Here is a 25,211-nt window from a genome sequence, read left to right as displayed (position 1 = left end):
GATATATTACCCAGCTGGAGAAAGAAGATGCACCATTTGTCTCTAGGAGAGCACTTCTAACACTTGAATGTCAACTGTAGATCATGCTAACAACATAGACTCAGAGATTCAGTAGGTTTTCAGTGAAGTCTTAGATGCTGCCCTAGTCACAAGTGTCCAGGTGTTGGTGCTACTACAGCATGGACCACTCTTTAAGCAGTGAAGATCTAGTAGATTTGTTTCTGAAGATAGGCAGTGGAAAGCTTAAAGACCCTGGAGGCAGAACTATAGGCATCTAATCCTCATTTCTGTTCACAAGATAAATAATTTAAGGAAAATACTCAAACCATTGTGAGCATTAGTTTACTCATGAATGAAATAAAATCATAATAATGGTACTTGAGAAAAGACATGGGCAAGTGGTTTTGAAAGTCCAGGCCATTTAAATAATTGCTGGCTATGGATATCATCTCACTACACGACTCAGTCTAAACGCTAAAGACAAGATGCTTTATGGTTACTAGTTAGGTAAATGTTCTTTAATAAAATTCAGGAGTGAATCAATCTCTTATTTTTTTCTCTCTCTCTCTCATAATCAAAGTTTCAATAGTTTGGTGGAAAGAAAGCATCTGAAAGGAAGTGGTGAGTATGCTGCAGACCACATTTAACCATCATGCTGTTTGGGTGACATTTAATTCAGCCAGTGACATTCATATGCTGCACTATAAAAATGGAGCCTGACGGTAATGACTGTACAAACTGTTTGCTTTATTATGGACTTAGGACCTTGGAGAGCTTTCCAGACAACCGTGGGTCTTGAGAAGATGCCACTGTGAGCTGTGCAAACACACAGTATGTGCAGGCAACCTGTGTTTGGTTAATGGAAATCTCACAGCTGAGCAAACTGAAGGGCACTGTTTGTCAGGCCTCCTTTCCCTCCCATGGTAAACCAACCAGGAAAGTGAATTCCTTTGAGATAACCCACAGGATGCCTCTGGTCAATAAACGGATTTGTTAAAAAAAAAAAAAAAAAAAAAAAGGCTCTCTGTCCATACCTGCCCTATTTACATCACAGGTGGTTTTCCTGGAGCAATTGCAGCAGTAAACAGAAATGTAAGGGTAGATTTATCTGTTTCCTGCCACCCTCCCACCCTAACCCCAACCAAATAGAAGCAGTAAGATAACTCCACTTTGCAGTCTCTTATTTTAACAGAGTGGGAACTATTTTATAATAACAGATTTCAACAATCCATATAACTAATGGAAATCAGGCTATACTTTATTGAGTATTCAGGAAATGATTTTTCACTCACTAGACAGTATGTCGGACATGCAAGCCAATACTTAGTGTCTAGCTTAAAACAGAAAGTAAGAATTATAATCTCTTGAACTAATGAAGAAGGGATTACTGCTAGCAAGTATCTTACAAAAACTTGTTCTTATAACTCATCGATTAAGCAGATGGCCATGTAGTTAGAACTTGGTTCAAATCCCAGTTTTGTTTAGAGCTGATCATTTACTTAACTTCTTACACTTCCGTCTCATCATCTGTACAAATGGGATGACAACAGCATTCATGAAATCATTGTGAGGCTTCAATAAGATATTACACAGGACTTGCTACATAAGAAATGCTCAAAAATGGTAATTATTCTTATGAGTATTATCTCTATGGTAACCTACTGACATCACAATGTTGTCTACAGACTAGTAGCGCACATTTTCTGGGGCAAGTAGTTAATAGAAGCAATTTCTAGGGTCATTTAGATATCTGGGTTCAGTTGATATTCATAATGGTAGCAGCTGTCATTAATTGCAAAAGACAGAACTAAACGTTTTGCTTGTGTTGATTATCAGGGAAATTCTAATAGAGTTCATCTTCACATACTCATGAGGAGACCTACCTGGTCAGTTGTAGAATGGCATTTGAACCTTGGTGCCCTTAACCTGACATGCTAATTAGCTCATGTGCTAGAGCCAGATGGCTTACACCTGCTTAGATTTATGCACACCCAATAGCTATACACTACTGGAGTATTGGGAGACTTTCTGGGAGAGGAATATTTTTCTTCCAGAAAAAACGGTAGAATTTGGAAAGGGTTCAACCTGGCATTTATACAAATTATAACTTCTTTCCAAAAAGGAGATTTCAATTGTCTTTCAGACATGCTCTGAGCCTGGTTTCAGTCTGACAGGGAAAGCATCTCTGTCATCCTTAAACATTAATATGACAGTGTACCTTCATGTACAAGGGCAAATGTCCACAGTGTGAAGTCAAAAGCTCCTGTTGCCACCTGGGTCAGAAGCCACCTGATCAATGTCCAAATCCTATCAGGAAAGTGCAAGCCCATTTTGTTACTGTAGATTATGTTAAATGTAAATACTTCTGGGAAAAGAAATAAGGTGATATGTCACAGTGGCAGCATTTGTAAAGTGAAAAACAAAAGAACAAACATACAAAAAAAAAAACACCCACAACTTTTTATTTCATTAAAGCTGATTTTTCAATCTAAGTAAGCATAGACAACCTTCTTTCAATTTCCCTAAGACTCTTTAAAATAAGTCTAATAAAAATTACCTCCTGAACCATGGCAAAGATAAAATAAGATACCATTTCTAAAGCACTTAATTCAGCAGTTGGAATATAGTAAATGTGACAACAATAACTGTTGTTACTGCTAGTTACTTTCTGGAGAGTAATTTGGAGTAAAACACAAGACCTGTGGGTATCTGAGAGAGAGATAGGATGTTCTAGGAATGGGCAGGAGAGAAAGCAAAAAATAAAAATAAAAAAAAGATAACAAGAGGAAGAAACAAGCTTCTGAAAATAGTTATTCCCTCCCAAGGACACTCCTGGTGAACCCCACTGGTGTAAGATCCTCTTCTTGAATTGGAGCATTTTCTGAGTGTGCAGGTTCCATTCTGGTATAGCTGTTCTCTGAATGAACGAGGAATGCCAAGCAGTTTAAAGAATGGAGACTCTATTTTGCTCATCCTCTTCACTAACTTTTTCCAGAAGTGTGAGAAATAACAAAACTTATTTTAAATGTAGATGATTTTAAAGGAAAAGATAATGAGCAGGCCTTAGGAAACATGGTGGGATGGAAAAGAATTTTTAACTCAAGGTGCCTGTGCAACCCTTGGCAACCAGCAGGTGCTTGATATAGGTTCATTAAATAAGGTGCTTAGCAAAAGTTCATCAGTGAAATTCTAGTGGGTTTTTCAATGCTTTACTCAATGATCAATGACAGATACAAAATTCTGGTATGTCTGACTCTTATTATTCAGTTTATTTCCTGGATGGAGATACATACATATATATGCAAATATCTTTTATGTCAGCTTTCTCTGATTGAAATGTCTTTTCAAAACTTGGCTGAATGTAAATGCTCCCTGAATAACAATAATTATTCCATTCTGGGTTATTACATGGCTCTTTTCTTGGAAGGTTCTGTTAATGGCATGTTTGAAGTCCAATCAAAACAACTTCTTATCAGTAAGTAAAGAAAGATCAAGTTAGGGAGCATCTAATTCTAATACTAAGTATTTGCAGCAGTGGTTGCTAAGAAGCACAAGAGAAATAAGAAAAATCTGCAAATACCATGTTAGGAAGACAATTAGACAAGTTAATCTAACTGCATGAGAATCGACTGAATGATTAACAGTATGTTCCTAGGTAATAAGAGATTCTGATTTGGTAGGTCTGTAATAGGGGACAGGGAGGCGTATTTCAAAAAAGCTCTTGGGTATTACTCAGCAATAAAAGTGAATAAAATCATGGCATTTGCAGGTAAATGGATGGCGTTAGAGAAGATAATGCTAAGTAAAGTTAGCCAATCCCCAAAAAACAAATGCCAAATGTTTTCTTTGATATAAGGAGGCTGATTCATAGTGGGATAGGGAGCGGGAGCATGGGAGGAATAGATGAACTCTAGATAGGGGAGAAGGGTTGGAGGGGAAGGGAGGGGGCATGGGGTTATTAATGATGGCAGAATGTGATGATCATTATTATCCAAAGTACAGGTTTGAAGACACAAACTGGTGTGAATATATGAAAAATTGTGCTCTATATATGTAATAAGAATTGTAATGCATTCTGCTGTCATAAATAAATAAATAAATAAATAAGAAATGACAAAAAATGCTCCTGGGTGATGCTGATGTTGTTGTCTGAGGACTCCTTCAAATGATGGATGTGCAGATATTGGAGAAATGTGCATGTGTATTGAAGGAGAGGGCTCACATGGGAAGAGAAGGGATCCCAACACTAAGGACTGTATCTTGAGCTATCTCTTAGTAGAGGATGGGATGATTTATAAATCATACAGAGGTGGAAACTGTGTTCTCCAGATTTTGTTGATGCCATATCCTTCATTAGGAACATCCTTAGGTCCTTAATTACTCTCAGAAGCCCAATTAGTTTTAGGTGATGATCTGTGCTACCATCCCTTCTGTGAAGTGCTCCCTGACCGGCTAGTTTAGTCAGCTTTTTTTGCTGCTGTGACCAAAAGACCTGACAAGAACAAGTTTGGAGGAGGAAAAGTTTATTTGGGGGCTTATGGTTTCAGCGGTCTCAGTCCACAGACTGTTGGCTCTTTTCCTCTGGGCTTGGGGTATGGCAGAACATCATGGAGGAAGAGAGAGAGAGAGAAGAGGACTGGACTCTGTTCAACAGGATAAAATATATACCTCAAAGGTATGCCCCCAGGGACACACCTCCAGCCATACCCTACCAGCCTTTAGTTACCAATTAACTTCCATCAATTAACCTCCATCAGGGGATAAATTTACCGATCAGGTTAACCCAACCAACACTTTCACCTCTAAATAACCCAACCATTTCACCTCTGAACTCTTATGCATTGTCTCATGCTTCATTTGGGGAATACCTGACATCTAAACCATAACACCAGCCAAGGCCCTGTCGCAGCCAATTTTCAGCATGCTTCTATCGAACTGCATTGGACTTTTGTTAACACTTTTCACACTGATTTGGGACCTCCTGTTTCTATCTATCTTGCCCCTAAATCCTGAATGTACCAAGCTTAGAGCATGTCACTGTTACCTTTGTATCCATAGCACCTAGTCTAATGCCTCTGGTATAAATGAGACATGATAAGTATTTGTGCAATTAATGGAAGCAAATTAGTGCCTAATTTCAATTTATTGAATTGGCCTCTGTTCAAATGCCTGAGATATGGTTTGATTTCATTTAGGCTTTTGTTCTCCTTTCTCCATCTTAAGAGGTCACCAAGGCATTCAAATTGCTTCATCCAATGGCCTTTAATTAATTCTCAACTTAACCAACCTACACATTTGAATTTTTTATTCCATTGGCTTTGAATTGAATCTTTCCTGGAATCACCTCTCTGATTTTATGTTCTATGTGATGTTTTGCTCTCTGGTTAGTCATTCTCAGTTTTTTTTTTTTCTTTTTTAATTTCTCCTCATCTCTTTGATCTCTTCATGATGAACTGTTCAAACTCAGTCGTTGGACCTTGGACCTCCTCTTTTTTTGTCTTCATTCATTCTCTTGGTGACTGAACTCAATCCCCTTGCTCAAAAGCGATAGCCCTATTGCACTTCTGGTCTGAACCTTTCTGTTCAACCCCAGATATCTTTCTCCACCTAGATGACTAATTTAGCTTTATTCAATGACTACTTTAAATTATATGAAGCACCTCAAATTTAACTTATTCAAAATTGAACCCTCTTGATCTGCGACACCACTACAGTAATTTCTCCCATAGAAATTTTAATAAGCAAATGTTCAGTCTGTTCCACCCAGTGATTGTTCCTTATACCTCAGAGTAATCTTTGCCTCATTTCTCATCACATGGTATTTTCATCAAATTCCTTCTCTACCTATGAAATATATTCAAAAGACACCAACTTCTTGTCAGTATCACTATGTCTAATCAGGTCCATCATCTTTCACCTGGAATATTGTTGTAATAGTGTTATGACTGATATCTTGCTATGGCCTTGCCCTATACCTGTCCATAATACACCGTGTGAACTATAGAGTAAGTACTCAATAAAGCCACAGAAATTTTAAATGCCTGAATTTTAACATTTAGTGTGGTCATATTATTCCTTTGCTCAAAACACACTCAAAACTCATCTCTGAGTAAAAGCCACAGTGCCCACAATGGTCTATATCTCTGACTCATTTTCCTACCACTCCATCCTTGATCATCCTCCTGGCCAACCAACCTCCAATGCTCTTCATACCAACTGCATTCTTGCATTAGGGCTTGGACTTGCTCTCTCTTCTACCTGGAAACTGTTCTCAGGTCCTTTTTATTTTAATCAAAAATCACTTTATCAGAGAGGACTTGATGATCCTAATATATCCTGCCCCCGCCATGAACTCTCAATCCTGTACACTGCTTTATGTTCTTCACAGTACCTGCTGCATATTTATATTTTATTAATCTGTTTGTTTTCTTTTTTTTTGAGAGAGAGAGAGAGAGAGAGAGAGAGAGAGAGAGAGAGAGAATTTTAATATTTATTTTTTAGTTTTCGGCAGACACAACATCTTTGTTTGTATGCGGTGCTGAGGATCGAACCTGGGCCGCACGCATGCCAGACGAGCGCGCTACCGCTTGAGCCACATCCCCAGCCCAATCTGTTTGTTTCCCCTATCTGCCCACTAGAACAAACTTTTCAAAGGGAGGGGATTTATCTAATTTGTTCACTGCTCTATTTCTAGTACCTATAACAGTGCTAGCATATGAATGAATGGATGGAGAGATGGAGGGATGGGTGGGTGAATAAACTGAAGGTTTATGGCAGAAATTGCCTAGAGACTCATGTAACTGACTTCTTATTTCTAGGACTGTTGTCAGTTTAACATTCATCAACAACTTGAGTCTGGGTGGTAACCATAACTGGTTCTCACCAATGAGAGAGGCACATTTTACTATTTCATTTTATTGAGAGTGTATTTTGAAAATGACAAAACCACAAGACCAAGGAGTCTATGTCCTTGAGCCACCATATGGAAGACAGCCTACTGGACCCCACTGAGTGTGATATGAGTAAGAAATCTATGTCTTGTATTAAGTAACCAAGATTCAGACACTACTTATTGTATCAGCCTTTTGTTAACCTTGAAAAACCCTACCGAAGCTAGGGAATATTAAGATTAGAACTAATCTCACAAAATAATACTGAGGCTCAGAAAGCTCATGTATGTGACTACTCTAAGGAAGGATTCACAGATAAAAGACAAGATGCTCAGTTACATTTTAATTTCAGATAAACAAGAATTAGTTTCTAGTATAGCATTATAGGGGCTACATATACAATTTTTTAAAGTGTTCATTCTTTGCTGAAATAAAAGTGTAACTGGGCAGTCTGCATTTCCATTGTTAAATCTGTCATTGTCGGTATAAGAGGACTTTGTAGGAGAGCCAGGACTTAAACCTAATTTTAATTACCAATCCAAATTTCTTTCCATTAGTCTACACAAGTCACTGGTGCATATCTATCAGAGGGCAAAAACTATTAAATTTACATTTTCTATCTTCCATTTACAAAGATACCAAGCAACATTCAGAAACCTGGAGAAGCCATTCTTCCAGCACTCTCTCCCTAGAGACATCTGTGGTTTTAATACTGGATATGTCTTATGGCTATGTCTAATTCTATGTTCCACACAGCTCAGCTTTGGAATTAGTATCCAGCACTTCTCATCACCAGCAGAAGTAATTATAACTAAATAATCCCACTGGTGATATGATAGGGTCAGTTTAAAGGTTAGCTTTGAAATTTAAAAGTGCTATAAAAAATTCATTTGTTTTTGATGCTCATTTCCTCTCAGAAATCACAAACCTAAATAGAGCTTGGCTAATCATCCCCATGGCAACCAGTAACCACCTTCATCATGGAATGAAGACTGTGAAACTCCAAGAAAAAAAGATCCAATATTTACGTTGGCTTTGCTTTCAAACCAATTTAAAAAAAAATCAAAACAAATATTCACAAAATGGATAGCATAGATAAAAATACGAACCTGAGACTGAATGGCTTTCAAAATGTTTGCTATTTTTCTGAAACTCCATCAAGATAAGAACTGATGGATTGCTTAATGTAGCTCAAGGATCCTAAAGTTTTCTCCTTTTGCAATCTGTGGCCAACAAGGACACTTCTCATTCATTAAGAGATTGTGAAACTATGATACATAAATTAACATAAGATCAGAGGAGTGGAGGTTTTCAATGGGCAAATAGTTACTAGAAAATGTACTGTTCATTACAGAATTTTTCACATATACTTGGAAAATGTGAATTTGGGGTTGCAGTTTTGGCTTGGTGGTAGAGCATGTGCTCCAGGCCCGGGGTTCAATTCCTAGCACCAGGAAAAGAAAAAGGAAAAAACAAAACAAAACAAAAAAAGAAGCAAAGAAAAAGAGTGAATGTTTTGTTTGCATACTTCTTTATTATTTATTTATTTATTTTGAGATATCAAAAGGGTTTAAAATGATTTGTCATGCTTTAGATCAGGGAGTGTCAAACTACAGTCCATGGGTCAGATCTTGTTCACCCTCTGTATTTAAAAATAAAGTGTTTTGAAACATAACCATGCCCATGATTTATGCATTCTCTCTGGCTATTTTAGCTCCACTGTGGCAGAGCAATAGTTTCAACAAGGACTATAGGGACTGCAAAACCTAAAATATTTACTATCTGGCCCTTTATAGAAAAAGTTTGCCAAACTCTGCTTTAGATCTTGAAACTGTTGCAGGTCATTCTCCTTAGAGTAACCTCGTGCATGCTTTTTGTTTGTTTGTTTTTTTGATGCATTATAGTTATACTTAACAGTGGGCTTTGCTATTAAATATTCACATAGCATTTTTAAGTACATATTAAGATATATGTCAAAACACCAAAAAATAAAAAAATAAAAAAAAAGAAAGAAAGAAAGTTGTTCTGAATCTACTCAAGTTACAGAAACTAGATAACACAATCAAGTCCCATTGTGAATGTTGATGGGAAGGGAATTTCCTTGGTAGGATTCTAAAAATACAATTGACGTTAAAAATGTGGGGCTTACCAAGCAAAGTGACAAGAGAAATGAATTAGGAAAGAGAACCCAGAGTGCTGCAGAGGACCTGGCTCCCCTTGGGAGGGTCACTCAGTGCTTTAAGGTCCAAATGGTAGCAGCAGAGAGCCCTCTGATGAGCAGGTGCTCCCCCAGCCAATGCCCTGGAAATTGGATAAATGGTCATTCTTGGTCCTGCAATGAGCTCACATTGCTTAGCTGAGTCCTCCGTTGTCACATTTCTCCACCTCACCCACATATGGGTAATGCTGGATCAATCTCCAGGAGATAGCCTTAACTAGGTACCATTCACTCCAGGAGATAGCCTTAACTAGGTACTGCTTGTTTAGTTTTCTTATACTGAGTATTCAATTAGTGACTCAAACTCCTTTGGAGTCCACATACTTACAAAATCTGAAATAAGCTTTTTATTCAGGAAAATCATAACTGTAAAGGAAATGCAAGATTGGCTGGATCCATCTGTGTATAATACAGGTTGAGTATTGTTCTCAGAATGAGACTAAAACATGACTCAGAATTCAGATTTTTTCAAATTTTTGAATATTTGCACATAAAAAATGAGGTTATCTTGAGGAGGGACCCAAGTCTAAACAAAAATTTCATTTTGTGTTTCAGATATATCTTACACATATAGGGTGAAGATAATTTTACATACAATTTTAGGGTATTACTTTAAAATTATTATTATTTTTCAGATACTATCTTGCTGCATTGCCCAGGTTGGTCTTGAACTCCTAAGCTCAAGTGTACTCCTGCTGCAGATTCCTGAGTTGGTGAAGTTCTAAGGTGCATGCCACTATGTCTGGCTTTTATTAGCATTTTGACTGCAACCTGTTATATGAGGTCACATGTGAAATTTCCTCTTGAAGTGCCAGTGCTGAAAAGTGTCAAATTTTGGAGCAGTTCAGATTTTTAGATTAAGGATGCTTAACCTATAATGAATTTGTGCAGTCCAAAATCTTTAACTTAGATGTGCAACAGGCATCGCGTCAAAGAAAAAACATAAATACAATCCACAGATCCCATTAGTGGTCACAATCAGTCCTCCTAAATTCAGGTCAAAGTCCTCCCTGGATCTCCAGCCTAGGCCTGCCTCCTCAGTTCTAAATTGATAGATCTTCTTTGTGTTAGTTAAACCTTTTGGGAAGTAGACACCAAGATGAATTAGAAGTGCAAGAGATTTACTAGGAGAAATGCCATGAAATCTATAGCAGAGAAGAAATAAGAGAAGGCAGGGAGAAACTTCAGTTGGTAGATCTAAGACTTGTGAAAAGAGGGGAATGAAGAAGGATTGTTTAGGAAGAGCTTCAGACTGCAGTGATCACTGAGAAAGCCTCTGCCCACACCATGGAATGCTGCAGAACAAAATTGCCCCTAGAGTGTCCCTATGGTAGACAGAGATTACTGAGCCAATACTTGCAGTCATTGGCTCGAGTTCCCTTCAGAATAGCCTACCATTGGCTTAAGACCTGCCAAAACACTTTGCAACTGGAGTCTGTCTGATAGCAGCACTTCTGTATTTTTTTTATGAGAATAACAATTAATATGCCAGTGTCACCAATATGAAATTATTTCTACTTCTTCTTTACCAGAAGTACAAAAAGCCCAGGTTTTGTACTGCTTTATGACTTCAAAACACTCACTAGCAGTGAACAGAATCTTTTAGAAGGACAGACACATTCCATTCTTTCCTCCTCCCTTCATGAACACTGGGGGGGGGGGGGAAGAATGAACAAGAATCTGGGCCCCCTGGGGAAAATGCATGACCACATGGGATATTTGCCTTATGTTCTACTTGATCCAGACCCTCTGCATTTGCATTACAGGGAAAGAGAAAAAAGATTGCTCTGAAAGACCAGTTCTTCCAGCTCTGTCCCTTTGATGGGTATGACTGTTCTGCATCTAAATGAGTCTTTATTATAGCTGAGATCTCTGGTCATTTCTCCAAGGTCATAGCAATGATACTAAAATCATTCATTTTTCAGTGTTTTTTTTTTTTTGCATTTGTGTGTGTGTACGTGTATATCATATTAGTGTTTTAATAAGTAGGGAAAATTCACTAGAAACCTAAACCTGCATTTTTAAGCACTGTCTCATAATAAGCTTTGCATATTAAGTACCTATTTTAATTAAATAAATTAATCAGAACTTCAAAAGCTCTCACCCACCTTAAATACATAGTTCTATCAATGTCATAGGAAAATATTCATATGTGATTTCAGTTAAAGTATAGTTACAGCTGGTAACTACATGACTGACAGAGATGTTCCATGTATTTATCTTCTTATATCATGTCTACACAGGATGCAATCATCAAGATAAATATATAGAAATAATATACACATATATATTATGGCCAAATGCCTATCGTTTTGGATACAATGTAAAATTTTCTTGTTGTTTAAAAACAGTGTTGATAGATTTAGGGGAAAATCATCATGAGATGACACAGATTGGTGCAGAACAGAGAACAGCAGAACAAAATATAAAAAAGGTGAGGACCATGGTGAGAAAAAAAAATCAAAACAAACACACACATAAATATTATATTTGATATTTCCTCTTCACGTGCCTTCTCAGACTCAGGTTTTTCATATACAAAATGTGGATAATAACACCAGATTATGGATTGAATTATGCATTAAATGAAATAATATAAGCAAAATGTCTAATTAAATGTTTGTCAATCAGTAACTATATATATATAGTAAATTAATGTTGTTGTTATTACTGATCAATGAGCAGAAAGAATTTTAATCCTCATGGTGGCAATAAAGGAAGGACAAGCTGATGAATAATCATTTGCAATTCTTTGAACTTCCTATTAGACATGTCCCTTAGGTTCTTCTCTCTATCCTTATAATTTAACTTAAAAAAATATAAACAGAGATCTGTGAAGCTTTTAAATATATGGAATATAATTTATAGAAACTGGCTTTATCCTGTACTTCACCTGATACTTTTTTATAGCTCTTCATAATCTTATCCTGAATAATTTTTTAAAAAATATGCATGTGTGCATCAGTCAGTCATCACTGTGTAACAAACCAACTCATAATTTTGGTTTGAAATATTAGTCATTTTTAATAATTCATGTATATGAGGGACAGCTATTGATTTGTTAATCCCATCTTGGTTGAGTCCAAGATGCAGGTTAAGGCCAGGTCCTTGGACCAGCAAGCTACCAGAGGTGGGCTCTTTACATGGTGAGGGTAAAAGCAGAAGAGAATGAGGTAAGCATGTGAGATACTTCAACTATTGCTTGTACAGAATCTTCTAACATCAGTCAAAGCAAATTTCATGGTTGGGGATAAGGTCAAACAGTAGGGAAGTGTTGGGAGGAACTGTGAAGTCACCTTGCCAAATGGAAGAGAGAAAACAATGGAGACATTCAATCAATCTACCAGTCTACTACAGCCTGTTTATCAATGATTTCTATAGATATATTTCCTGTTCAGCTTTTTCTTCCAAAACCTCTTACAGCTGAACATGTCCACACTTGCCTGCCTACCTCTCCCTCCCTCCAACAGAGGATCTAGTTAGTAAGTACCACTCCCCCTATTCAATTTAATTAATTCATTCTCCTTTGACAAGACTTTGAGAATGCAGAGGGTACGTACCATGCCTCTCTCATACATGCATTCTTCTGTCAGTCAGTTTGTAGAACTGATGCACTAGGGATGATTCCTGTAGGAGACACTTCAAATTTAGAAATAGAGTCTCTTCCCAAATCTGTTCTAGATGTTTGTAAAAGCATCATGCTGAATTTAGAGGGGGAGTAACAAAAGGAAGGGAGAAAAGGGAAAGGGAGGGCATTTTCATTTGGGCTTGAGTGAAAAATGCCCTTTTTGCATGCCTTCCTAGCACTTGCAGTCTTACAGTCATGATTCATTGTGAAGCTCCTGCTGGCCTGGCCAAGTGCCAAATGACTACGAAATCATGCAGTTATCTTATCAATTTATCTCTACCTTTTGCAGTCCCTTTCCATCAGTAGCCATGCTATGCTGATTCTCATTTGGAACCAAACCAAAGGCAATCATCCGTCTGTTGGCTCCATCCAAGTTTTTGCCCTTTCTTGAGCTGAGAGGTCCATGGTGTAAACTGAAAACACTCTGTCTGTCCAGCAGGGAGGCAGAGCAGGGCCCACCAGCCTGCACATTCAGCAAAGAGCAGGAAGCTTGAGTGACCCTACCATAGTGAACTTGCACCCTGCACCGCCAAGCTAGCTGATTTGTCTGCCCTACTGTCAAGGCAAATGAGCTTTTTGTTGCTGTTGTTTTAAATTATCTCCCTGTAGCTCCAGTTCAGTAAGCCTTTCACTGTCTCCATATCACTACAATAGTCCATGATTTTTGTAGGTCTTACTGCTGGATTTTAAGTCAATTTGATTCTTCCAGATCCTTTATTTTGGGGGTGGTGGGGTGGGGGTGGGTCCTGGGGATTGAACTCAGGAGCACTCGGCCATTGAGCCACATCCCCAGCCCTATTTTGCATTTTATTTAGAGACAGGGTCTCACTCAGTTGCTTAGCGCCTCGCATTTGCTGAGGTTGACTTTGAACCAAAGATCCTCCTGACTCAGCCTCCTGAGCCGCTGAGATTACAGGCGTGTGCTGCTGTGCCTGGCTGATTCTCCCTGTTTTTGAACCACCCTTTGGCAAAAATCCTGGTGTTAAATGAGCCATGTTGGCAAAAAGCAGAAGAGAATGAGGTAAGCCTGTAAGATACATGTAAGAATGAATTAAAAACCTTATAAGAGCTGACTTGATAAATCATAAAGATCTAAATCTTCTATTTTCCTTCTGCAAGTTTGTTGTGACTGAGTTGGTGAATTCTTGCCTTATAATCTGAAAGTTGCTCACTCCATCCACTTAGGAGAGTTAAGTGGAAATATTCATTTTCCATTGAATAGGAGGAGTGCTCCTCACATAATGGATCCTCTGTTGGAGGGATGGCCATGTTGGGTACTAACATGAGATTCCCTTGAGGTTGAAACAGATTTACCTATCTGTTTTTTTCCCAAAACTTTTCTACTATTGAAGCTGATTGACTATATATTAGGGGGAAATGAGGTTACATTCACTTAGTTCTTCTCTGATTCATTCAAAACCCCTCTCTGAAATGTGGGGCTGGGGAGGGTGAATCATGAGGTTCTCACCCTTGTCTCTGTGGAGCTTCCATTCTCCCAGGAGAGGCTGAGAGTGCAAATACAGAAAGAGAACCAATATTAGAAAAGCTGTCTGCAGTGAGAACAAGAGAATGCTCTGGGAAATAAGTTTTTAAAGACTTGGATGATGTCAGTGTTTTTCACTTACTTTCAATTCTGTAACAATGTTTTCCAAACATTTAGGACAGAGAAGTTGCTGTCTCTGAAACATTTTCTACCTTTGCTCTCAGAGTGCGAATTATTGGGTAGCTGCCCATTCTAGCTCTGGGACCACCTTGCTAAGTGATATGAGTTAGCCAGTCCCCAGCACCATCACTTCATTATGAGCTTTGAGAAAGCAAATGCCTTTATTTATCCCATACTCCCAGGTTAGTGGAAAAGCAAATGTGAAGTAAGTGTGTTCCACTATCCTTCTCCTTCACTAGGGACAGCTTGATTTTGCTGAAAATCCTTCCTTCCTGGGCTCAAGGAAGCCATCACCAATCTATTGTGTTGGCAAAAGAGAATAAATTGACTTGCCTTTCTCATTCTATCCTCTAACAGTGTGCTAGCAAAAGCTGGACACCTAGAAAATGTTACATAAATTTATTTTTAAAGAATAGGCTTTATTTTCATAGAATGACAAAGTAAACTATGGCCATAGGTTCACAAGACACCCAAATGGTGAGCAGTGAGTACAAAACATTTCAGTGTCTTGACACTTTCCCCTGCCCTGAAACTCTCCATATCTTTCTAGTGGTTCCTATAGTCCTGGGTCTGGACCACGTGAAAGCCTGCTCAGATGAATGCTTACAGCAACTATTGTGAGCCTGGCTCACAGAGACGCAATATGTGCACAAACATTTTATTTTTCCATTATTAAATATGAAACCACCTCAAAATAAGAAAGCAATGGATTTGCACCTGCTCTGGGATAGCATACAATACGTGCCCATTCATGCTGTTTTTCAGTTTGTAAGAGGCAGCTAAGAACTCAGACAGAAGCAACAGCTACTTTTTTAAAATATTTTTTTCTAGTAGATGGACACAATGCCTTTATTTATTAATTTATTTTATGTGGTGCTGAGGATCGAACCAAGGGCCTCCCGTGTGCCAGGTAAGTGCACTACTAACTGAGCCACAACCCCAACCCATGACATCTACATTTAAGTTCTGGGAGCTTTGCAAGTTTTCATGGGATTAATGAAAATGAAAAGAATACATTCTCCTAAGTTGCATAATATTTGTGTCTTCACTTCAAAGAACCTATAATCAAATTATGGCATTTGCAGAAAAATGGATAGAATTAGAGAACATCATGTTAAGTGAAAAAAGTCAAACTCAAAATGTTAAGGGTCCTATGTTTCCTTGCCTATGCAGAAGCTAGAGAGGAAAAAGAAAAACTAAGGTAGTGGTGGATCTCCTAAAAATCAAAGGGAGATCAGTAAAGGAAAGGGACCAAGGCGGGGGATGGGAAGGGAAGAGGGAAGAGCTGAGGAGTGATATTGGCCAAATTATATTGTTATATTGTGTGCATGTACAAATATATAACAACAAATCCCATCACTGTGTATGTACAACTATAATGCAACAATAAAAATGTGAGAAAAAAGAACTTATAATCAGATATGAAATAAATGATTAATAGCTAATGAAATTTTCTACCTCTTTTTCTTTTCATTCATGCTATTTTTTTGGTCTTGGTTGCTCTATCTCACCTATTTTACCCATCTGGCATGATTCCCCTCACTTTTTTTTTTTTGCACATTTAAAAGTGTTGAATTTTATGGTTTCTGAATTACATCTCAATTATAAAAATTTTAAGTGATTTCTTATGGAGGAAATTCAACATTTTCACTTAAACATTTTCCCATATAGGTATATTCCATTCCCAGACACGTGATTGAAGGGGCATCTGCTATAAAATCATAGTTAAGTGACAACATCCTGCTCCATAGCTCAGACCTCACTAATTTTTTTTTTCTTGCATTCGATCTTTCAGGAAGGTTACTAGTGAAAGTTCTTCCCTAGTAAAGGTGTTTACTTTTCTTTCTAAACATTTTTTGTTTGCTGTGATGTTACATTCTTATTTTAAGACTTGAGATATTTTTTTCTCATTTTATAATACTTAATTGACCATTCCATGTTATGAACTATGAGGTAAGAAAACATAATTAAGAAAACATTTAAGGAGGAAAAAACCTTTCAAAGTTAGACTAAAATGCCAGTATGTTGCTATTTGAAAGTTATTCCAGATGTACATGTGGAGAGGCATATGCTTCTATTACTATGTAGTCAAACACACTCCACACCCAGCAAGAGAATCCCCTCATTTTTTGAAGACTAATTCAGTGCTGTATTTGTTTAGAATCTTTCAAGCCCATGTCCACCAGCACAATTTAATGTCATTTCATACATATTCCCTTAGTACTTCAGTTCACAGTTCAATTATGATAGAACACATTTAATTATAGTTAATAACTTATGTTTCTTTTCTTCAATGAGATCCTTTAGGGCAGGAATGATATTTTATTCTTTTTTGTTCTTAGCACAATAGTAGGTAGTTACTATGATATTGTCTGAATTTCCCAGATAGCAAACTTTATGGAAAGGTCTTACGTGCATATTTATTAATCAGTAATATTTGGGGGAGCAGGAAGAAAAGGCATAGTGGGACAAAAAAAAGAAAAGAAAAATGTTACGGAGCTGCCTACTGCTAGCAATCAAATATGAACGTTTGCTTGATCTCACACCACAGTCTTTTTGAAGGTCATCTAAATAATTTTTTTTTTTTTACTAGAGTGCATATTTGAGCAAAAAGATGGCAGAATTTATCTGCTAGTTTCTATCCTCCATTGGTGAGTTTTGCCCTGTATGGCCTGAAGTGACTCATATCTCTGGGCTATGCAATGTATGGGAACCAAAGAGGTTGCTACAGTATTTAATGCCTTGGCATCCACAGGGAGGACCCAGTGCAGGAGGAGAGAAGGACTGGACCTGGGCACGGTGAAGGGCTAGCAGGTAGCACTGCTGGAGAGTGCTTTAGCCCACAGAGAGCTGATCTACTCAGCAGGGCTGGAACTAAAGGACAAATGAAGCTAAGGGATCTAAAATGCCTCATGAGATGCCTGATTCATAGCACGTAGGTGACAATATTTACAACCGATTTGAATACCGATATTCTAAAGTGATAGGCCAAATGAAGACACTCATAACATGTCCTAGAAGCAATGAGCACTGTCAGGGAGTACAGGAAGAGGCTAGAAGAAGGCATGTAGTTTCTATAGATAGGAGGAAGCTCATGGATACTGCAGATGGGAGAAATTTTATAAGAAAAAGAATGTGAAACGTATATGAAGAGATGAGGGATGGGAAGAAAAAATGAACTCAGAGCATGACCTGATTATGAAAAAGGGAATGAGGTTAAAAAGTTCAATATTTTACTTAATTCATTCAACCAATATTTTTTTTCTGAATACCTACTATGTCCCAGGTCCTTTTTCTAGTCACGGACAAAAGGGCCGTGGGCAAATCCCAGATTATAAAAGGTTTGGACTTCATTCATCAGGGAGTATAGGGCCAGGGGAGGATTTCCTTTCAAGCTAGGTAATTAAAACCTGCACACTATAAAGCACAGGCAAAAATATGACAAAGCTTCTTCCTGTGTTGAGCTGAAGAAGGAATAATCATGTTACACAGGAAATGCTGTGCAGGGGAAAATTTATTTTCAGGTCTGATGCTAATCAGGAAGTAACTTTTTGTGCCAGGCAGAATATATAATGCTTCCCACTTTCCTGGCTTGACAGAAAGTGCATTTTACTACAGATTATGGAAACGCAAGACAGGTACCTCCACTCAGCAAATGAATTGCACAAACACTAAGCAGCCAGCATTTGAAATAAGAACGAACATTTAAAGAGCATCAGTTACCTTTGGCAAAGGGAATTGGAGAGGCACCCTGACACATAAGGGCACTGATAGAAAACTTTGAGCTTGTGTAAATGCAAACACTAAAATAGCTCCATACAGTCAATAATGGTGCCTAAACCAAGATTCAGTGAATTTTGGGCCAGATAGTTAAGATGAAAATGCAGAATATATAGGGGGAGGAAGCAACAAATAAAGCAAGAAGAAACTTCAATGGACTAGAACAGAGATTCCACCTTTATTTTCACTGACTTAGAAGCAAGCGGACTCTAACATCAGAGTCAGCACTACTAGACTATAGTTTTATGCCTACAGAGGGATTCAGATTAAAGCATAATAGAATATGCTACTTCAAACAATATAAAATTGTCTTTTATTAGTCATACATGGTCAAACAACAGAAAAGTGCATGAAAACCACTACAAAAATCCATAATTTTTAATTTTTACTTTCCAGAATGATGGAGTAAGGGCCTCTGAAAATGAGCTTCTCCATACAGGAAATGAAAATACTAGCAAGGTTGTCCCAAATCAACTTTTTTGGAACTCTAAAAATTAAGTAAAGCTTGTAATATTCTGAAGGGTATTTATTTGAGAAAATTACTGGAATTCTGTTAAGAACTGGGAGCTATTTTGAACTTGCTTTAATCTCATCTCTCTCTTCCCAGTTCTACAACAGCCTTGAAAACAAACATCTTCAGAACTCCAGCAATTTGAAAACCAAGCACATATCCATCATTGAGAAAGGGGAGGAATGAGTTTGAAGTATCCCCAAAAGTTTCATCACCCAAATGTTATCATTATTTTACCTGGATAGCAGCTCACTGAGTTGAAAATCTCAATTCAGATTCAGATCTTGCTGTATGTGAACAGCAGTCTCATAGAACAATTATCAAAAGCAATCAATGATGATTAGTATCAAAGCTACCTGAGAAGGCATTAAAAGAGGTAACAAGTGGCTGAGAAAAATAATAATTAGACAAAGAAGCATAAAAAAGATGGGGAATGAGCTGTCCATAATGCCTTGGCGAACTTCTGACACATTCCTGGGAATCTGATAGTCCATGACCACGAGCAAGTGTGTGCAAATGGAAGATGCAAGAAATCCTGAATCTCTCAATTTGGTTAAAGTTGAGGCTCAGCACATGCACAAAGCAAAGGCTCAAAGCAAACTCCTAAGCTGCCTTCCAAGGTGTTGAAGCATGCCCAAGACATATACAAATGTACAGCACTTGACAAATGTTGGTAGACTTGCTGGTTCAAAGCATTTAATGAAACCTGTGTCCAACCATACATCAGCTGATTAGGAACCTAACTGAGCTGATACTGTAGTGGCCACACACTACAAAAAGTGCAGACCTCACAGAGTCATTCTAGGGAAGGAACACTAAGCAATAGCAACCACTACAGCAATAGACAGCACTCTAGGAAAGGGAAAGACCACATTTTCCAAGTTTTCCCATTACATTATTTAAAATGACCAGTTTTTAACCAAAAATTATAAGACTCACAAAGAAACAGGAAAGTAAGGCCCTCACATAGGGAAAAAAGTCATGAGTAGAAACCATCTTTAAGAAAGTCCAGACATTGTTACAGATAAACAACTTTAAATAAATTTTTAAAAATATGGCTCAAGAACTATAGGAAACCACATCTAAAAAAATATAGGGAAATATGTAATAATGCATTATCATGAAGATATAGAAATTATTTTAAAAAATGAAATAAAAAGTCAAGAGCTGAAGTGTATAATAATTGAAATTTCAAAAATCCCTAGGTGGACTCAGTGGCAGATTTGAAGTGGTAAAAGAATCAGTCTAGGAAAAAGAAATTTTTAAAAAATTAGAAAAATAAAGCCTCACAACTATGGGACACCATTAAACAGCATGTGTATAGTGGACGTTCTGGAAGGAAAAGAGGGAAAAAAATTGACAAAATAATATTTGTATAAGGCTGAAAACTCTGCAAACATGATAAAAAACATCATCATACATATTAAGAAAGTTCAAAGGATAGAAAATGAGATAAACTCAAAGTTCTATCCACACATATCATAGTCAAATAGTTAAATAAAAATCAGAGAGAGTCTTGGAAGAAGCAAGAGACAAGCAACTCACCACTTAGGAAGATCTTGGCCTATTTCTCAGAAAATATATAGGAGAGAAGACAGGGTTGGGTATATGGACCACAGTTGCTTCATTCATTCATTTTCTTTATTCTTCCATTCAGTCTTGTCTATTCACAATAGGCACTTGAGTTATTTCCATTTCTTGTCTGTTGTGAATAGTGCATCATACATTTCTTCCTAAGTAATTGCCACCCTCAGTGGTGCCCCTGCCTCTACCAGACACTTCTGCTGTCCTGGAGACACTGGAATTCTCAACATGCCAAAGTGGTACATGCTGGAGTCCTCAGAAACTAAAGTCATGACTCTTGTGCAGAAATGGAGACCACATGTTTCTCCCTGCTTAATGTCATCTGAGTCTTACGGTAGTTTATTGAGGGCCCAACAAGTTATAGGAATGTTAATAAAATAAATTTTAAGACCCCTATTTCTGTTATTCTTCTGCCAAATTATATGTCTGCTAACCCTGTGCATATTATCACACCTCTCCAGACTAAATTGCACTGTGGTATGGACTTAACACGTGTTAGGAAAGGTGACCATCATCCTTGTCTGACATCTTCTCTTCACATCTACTGAATGCAGTGTGACCAATTGGCCAAATTCATCTGGTTCTTTTTTTTTCCTCTCTCTTATCATTTTGTTATACCTTCCCCGATACTTAATAATATCAGATATTTTGAATTTTGCTAGTGTAATGAGTTAAATTTATCACATTAAAAAAAAAAAAAAACTAGGGGCTAGGTTATGTTTCAGTGGTAGAGTGCTTGCCTAGCATGTGTGAAGCACTGGGTTTGATTCTCAGCACCGCATAATAAATAAATAAAATAAAGGTCCATCAACAACTAAAAAACAACAAATTTTTTAAAAACTATATTTTCCTAATTTCTAGTGTGGTTGAACATTTCTTTCATGTTTACTATCAAAAAAATCTTGGATTATCTATCTATTCAAACCACTTTTTCTGGGTTTTTTCCCCCTTTTTTTCATTTTTTAGTGAATTGAGGATGTTTTCTTTTGTGTTCTACATATCAACACTTATATATCACAAATATTTTAGTTAAATAGTTGCTTGTCATTACATTTTTTTTATATTATTCAGTGAGGAATAAAACCCTATGTAATCCATCTATATTGGTTTTCATAAATTTTTAATGAATTTATTATTAACTTCTAAGACTTCTATTAGCTTCTTTTATTTTTCAGATATCCTATTTACTTTTCTTAGTATTCAATCATCATCTTATTTTTTCACATAACTTCTTTACATTTTATATATATTTCCATAGCTTATATTTTAAATATTTATGCTGTATGTATAAGTATACAATACATATATGACACGAATATAGTTTAAGTATTTGATGAAATCTATGAATGTATGTAGTTTGAATCAACTATGTAAGTACCATTTAAATCTCAGACTTGTGGTATCCCCCGATTCTTATTTACGGTGATTCCTTTCACATATATTTTGTAAATACATATTTCAGCTAATTCCCAGGAAGGTGTTTTTCTTTGGGTGTTCCATCTCCATTGTTTGTGGATATGTCATATAGAATAGTTTCATCTTTGCATTTGTTGTAGACTTAAGGCTTTTGAAAATCCTATATTCACTGTTCTGTCAGTATCACAATTTGGAGCTTCTGCATCATGCTACTGTACAAATTTGGACCTCAATCCCATGCCTGGCATAGACTTGGGGATGTCATTCTGGCAACTCTCCATTCAGGACACCAAGTGGCTGGTAAGCTTTCTTGCTTTCCCCTCTAGTTAACAGATGACATTTTCTATTTCACTTTCATGGAGTGGGAAGCTTAGTGGAAAAGGTACCCAATTTTTAATGGAGAGCTTGGTTGTCATCTTCCACTTCAGGGGAATGTCTGAGTTGGAGTACCTTCAGAAGCCCACTCTAAGTCAAGAAATATCATTAGTTTATTTGCAGGGAGACCATAGGAAACACCATATGAGAGTAGGAAAGTGAGATAGGGAAGTGAAGTAGCCAGTAAAGGGTTATTACCAAGCAAGTTTCCATGGTGGGCAACTGGAATTAAATATCCCTGGTGAAATCTCAGAGCCATCATGGAACAGATGCCTCAGAGTTATCTCACTTGAGGGGCAAGGGAATTGGGCATTTATACAGCAAATCAAATCGGCAGATTGAGAGATGCTGACAAAAGGCATCAGGCCTAGCTCTTCTGGCCTTCCATGCACCCGATAGTGTGGGTTTCAGCAGCCAGAGAAATGCGCCAGCCAAAGATGGAGGAGCTGGCAGTTGGGAATGTACAGGTACTGAAATGGTATTTCAAGATGGGGGATGAGCAGAGAAACAACAGTAGGGACTACAATGAATTTTTGTTCTCTTTTAAGCCTGAAAACCCTTCTTCTATTTTTTTTTAATCTCCTAGATAGATAAATCATATAGCTTATTGTTCCAAACAGGTAAGATTTTGAGAGAGGAAGTAGAGTATAATCAATTATCACACCTGCAGAAGAACCTAAGGCCATATCTAGTATTACCCATTGCTCTCCAGTTTTTCCTTCCCCATTGGACTTGAGATTCTCTAGGCTCCCTTGTACCAACTGTCCAGACTGTGCACTGTGCAAACCCAAAGTGTATATTCACCTGTAAGATAGCATAAATTTATGTACTTATTATTGAAATTTCCTGATAGATGGCAGTAATGTGCTTTCTAAAAATAAAATCAGTGTATTTTAACAATGTTTTCAACAGAGCGGAGTGAGTTATCTGGACAAAATAGTGCTTATTTTTAACTTCCATAGCTGCTATATGAACTGATAGATGTTCTGTCAGTTCCCTCACCTGGTTGTGACACCTGGAAACATTCTCTTCTTTTTTTGTATCTGAATAGATACTAATTCAGTAACTCTGGTCTGAGGTTTGGGAGAGACTCTTCTGTGCCTGCTCCGTATGCATCTTCACCAAGAGTCTACTGTAATATTTTAATGTAAATCCTTAATGTTATAAGATAATCTTCAATTGCTGAGAAAAAGATATAGTGTATTCAGTTTCTCAAATGTAATAAATCACAGAACTCATGTTTCCCAAGGGGCTTATTGAAAGAGTAGTACCTGGAGCCAGGTTATTTTGAGAAATACTAGTTTGGAGAAAGAATTTCTGCTAAAATTTATGGAAGATAATTAATGGGATGGACTAGAGCAAAATTCATTGACTCTGCCCACAACCAAGATAGAGGCTCAGAAATTGCATGCAGTGGGTCTTGTTGTGCATTTAAACAGAGGGACCCAGGAAAGAAACTTTTCAATGAAACTCCTTGGCATGAGAGGACCTCATTCATTTCAGCAAAGAATTCCATGAGTCTGGCTGCAGGCTTCCCATCAAACAGGATGAGAACTATAAAAATCACTGCAAAGTAACCTACTTTGGTAGTATTTACAATGAAATAAAAATAACATAGCCTTGAACTTCTTAAAATTCATTTGAAGACACAATACAAAGACAAGATAGCAGCAGCTTGAGCTTCTATCAGCTTTTGGTTCTTTTCCAACATCTAGCCAGTGTAAAGCTGTTTCTACTGGTGATTGATGATAATTTTGTTCAGGGATATTCAAACACTGCTATTAAGACATGTTTATTTTAAATTGTGAAATAAATGGACACATTTCCCAGAACTTCTAAAATATTAACAAAGGGAATGTTTTGGTGATCTTATAGCTGCCAGTGCCAAAACCACCCTCTGAATATGATCTCAGATCATTTCTTACTCCTAGGTCTATCCATTTATAATAAAATCTTACTGCCTAAAGAAACTTGAAGCAGTGTTCAATTCAGCTCATTTATTCATATATATATATATATATATATATATATATATATATAATTTTATATATAATTGTAGTAATTCCTATGTTATATATATAACATAGAAATTATTTTTTCCTTTTGTTAAAATTTATTTATTTATTTATTTGTTTGTTTGTTCTAATTTGTTATGCACGACAGCAGAATGCATTTCAATTCATAGTACACATACGGAGCATGATTTTTCATTTCTCTGGTTGTACACAAAGTAGAGTCACACCATTTTGTCTTCATACATGTACCAAGGGTAATGATGTTCATCTCATTGCATCATCTTTTCTACCCCCATGCCTACTCCCTTCCCCACCCTCCCCTTTGCCTATTCCAAAGTTCTTCCATTCTGCTCCTGCTCCCCCGACACCCTCATTATGGATCAGCATCTGCTTATCAGAGAAAACATTTGGCCTTTGTTTTATGGGGATTGGCTTACTTCACTTAGCATGATATTCTCTAATTCCATCCATATCTGCAAATGCCATGATGTTATTCTCTTTTAATGCTAATATTCCATTGTGTTGTGTGTGTATGTATGTATATATATATATATATATATATATCACAGTTTCTTTATCCATTCTTCTATTGAAGGGCATCTAGATTGGTTCCACATTTTAGCTGTTGTGAATCCTGCTGCTATAAACATTGATGTGTCAGCTCATTTATTCTAATGAATTCCTTCTGATAAGAGGAATATTGCAAGTCAATTAGGTGTAGCTATTACAGAAAGTCATTTTGAATATTTTTCTAATACCTTGATTACTCATTAAATATTTGTCTTATGCTTACTACATGCCAGGTTCAGTTTTTGTTTATTTTTTCTTTTTCATCTAAAATTAATCAACTGAGGGGGTTGAAATGTTTGCCCCATCATGAAGTCGTTTTATCTTTTTCATTATTGTGCTGTTTGTACTTAGTGATTTATAATGTACAAATAACCATTTGAGTCTGTACATTTGTTGTTGAAGTCATACCATCAAATGAATTAGACTACAAAACAAAAACCAAAATGAGATTTCCAAAGCCCTAAGTAAATAAAGGTGAAATAGAAAACGATAGACAAAACCATCTGTAAATATCCCTGTGACATGATGAAAAGTTTGAGAGAACTGATTTGATGAAGTAAA

Source organism: Marmota monax, unplaced genomic scaffold (assembly GCF_021218885.2).
Source record: "Marmota monax isolate L192 unplaced genomic scaffold, Marmota_monax_Labrador192_F-V1.1 WCK01_AAM20220418_F8-fsc00021, whole genome shotgun sequence".
NCBI lineage: Eukaryota > Metazoa > Chordata > Mammalia > Rodentia > Sciuridae > Marmota > Marmota monax.
The sequence above is the reverse complement of the archived record's forward strand: the minus strand, read 5'-3'. Positions refer to the sequence as shown.